A 2460-nucleotide genomic window follows, 5' to 3' on the forward strand; every position below is an offset into this window, starting at 1 on the left:
TCCCTCCGCAGGACCATCCCCTCAAGTGAGGCTACCATCTCGAGCACCTGATCCATGTACTCAACAGGGGGCTGCAGATGCAAAGGCAAGGGTATCAGTAAAGGAATGAACGTCCAAGTATCTGAGTAATGAATCAAAGTTGTAAAACATACCGGTGGTGAGTCGGGGTCTCTGACATATCGATGGCCGGGCATCGGAGGCTCTATCGGGATCGAAATCGGAGAGGTAGTCCCATACTGCCACCCCATCAACTCGGTCGGCATGTCTGACCATCCAGGATGAGGATAAGTCAGAAGAATCGGGGGAACCAATCCACCCCCACCTCTAGATGTACCAGCCCTACTGGTGGAAGGGGCGTTTGCAGCCCGAGCCCGGGCCTGGCTCGAAGATGGCATGCCAGCAGGCCTCATCGTCGGAGTACGAACTCCCGTCAATGGAGGCATCAGGTATATGTGACGGTAAGTGGCGTAATCCCCCTCCTCAAGATGCAGCAAAGCATCAGTACCCAGCATAGCACTAACAACATCCTGGGAAGAGAGCCTGTCAGCAATCTGCATATCGACTGGGGGTGCTGAAGGAGGGTCCTGAGAAGTGTACCCCCAGACCTGATGCAAGAAGCGGTACCCCAAAAACCAGGCCCTACCAACTGGCCCTTCGAACAGGATCCTATACTGGGAGACACCCCACCCTCTGGCAAACTGGAATCGGAGACCTTCACCTAAAGGCGCCCATGGCTGCCTGTAGACACCCCATTTTTGACCGTCCTCAAGACTTGGACGTCACCGTTTGGACACTCGGTGATTATCCATGTTTGTGTTCGTTTGGAGTTCCCGGAGGTCTCGGCCACGCGCCTTGTCTCAGGATCTCCGAACTTGACCGTTTAGTGTCTGGTTTTGCACCAAACACTTGTGTTTTGCCTTGGAAGGGCAGGGTAGGGCTTGTGGACCATCCCCACCCATCACCGGCAGTGGCTAGAGGCCACCGGCTGGTTTTTGCTGCCACCAGCAATGTATATTGCCGGCCGGCACTATTTGTTGCCGGTCAGCACTTTTTAGTGTCGGTCGGCACTCTTTTTGGCCAAGATGGCATTTTTGGCCGGCCGATTACTGTGCATCTGCTTTTGCAGATATTTTAAGACAGCTATCTTGCTTTTGCTCCCCTCCATACACGTGTATGGAGGGATCTCCCTCTTATGTAGCTTGTCTTGTAAGCTTTACAAGACAAGAAGTGCCATATAGAGAGGAGAGGGTCTCTTGGCTGGAAAGGGGGGGACATTTTTAGGATATTTTGAGAGCTTAGACAGCCATTGTTAGGGTTTGAGTTCTAGGGTTAGGGTTTGTTATACCTTATCTCTCTCTTTTTCCCTCTTGTGTGTGTTTTAGTGCACTTGTGTCTTATTATTGCACACAAACACATAGTGTTTCACCTTCCTTTAGCTCTTGAGGTTCTAAAGGACTGGTTTTGAAGTTTTGGTGTTGGATTCAAGCTAAGGAAGGCCATTGGAGCACCATTGTTGAAGGGGTCATCAAGGGTAAGAAACTAACACCTTTATTCCCCATTTTTGCATTGATTTTCTACCTATCTTAGAGCTGTTTTCGTGCTTATTGTATAACACAAAAAAGTTCTGTTTTTAGGCCCTCTTTATTGTTTATTAAGAGTGTTTCTTGGTTTGAGGGTAGTTGACCCCTCTTAAGCCTTGAAAGGCCTCATTTTGTACCCTTTTGTGCTAGCTCCGGGATTTTGGTGTTGGGGTCTCTTCACCACTGAAATCTTGAGGGATTTCAGTGGTGAAAGTGATGCCTTGAAGTCCCAAGAAGGAGAGGGCCACCCCCTCTCCTTGTTGTCCTTGAAAAGGACATATTTTGGTCTCTAAAGAGAGCCTATGCTTGAGTGTGTGTTGAGCATGTTTAGGCTGTTTTTCATGCTTATATATCCATAATATAACATGATTTTAAGTTGGTTTTGGTGCTCCATGCATGCTTAGCATAGTTGCCTTGTAATGCCATGTTATTGCCTCAATGTGCCTTAGGTTGTTAGCCTTTGTTGGAGCGTGTTTTAGGCTTAGTCTTGTGAAGATTTTGTGCATGTTTTGCCATGTCCTAGGTCTGTCCTAGGTTGTTTGGGTCGAATTTGGTATGCATCATATAGCCCCTTTGCATTCCGGCTTGTTGGCCTTAAGTATGTGAATGTATAGCATGCTATCCTTGCATTGTTTTGGTGATTTGGGACCATCCACCATGCCATTTCAGACCTTATTGTATGCTTGAGAGCTCGCATTTGATGTCCCTTTAATGCCTTGTAAGGTTGTCATCTCATGCTCCATGTTTTGGTGTTTGTGCATGCCTTTGTTTTTGAATCATTCAGATGCCATCTAAGTGGTCCTTAGGCCTTGTATTAGTGTCCTAAAACTCTGTTTTGGGTCAATGATTTCATGCCATGTTTGGTCTTGCTAAGTGTAGT

This window comes from Camellia sinensis, chromosome 1, assembly GCF_055761805.1.
Source record: "Camellia sinensis isolate YWXY chromosome 1, ASM5576180v1, whole genome shotgun sequence".
Classification (NCBI taxonomy): Eukaryota; Viridiplantae; Streptophyta; class Magnoliopsida; order Ericales; family Theaceae; genus Camellia; species Camellia sinensis.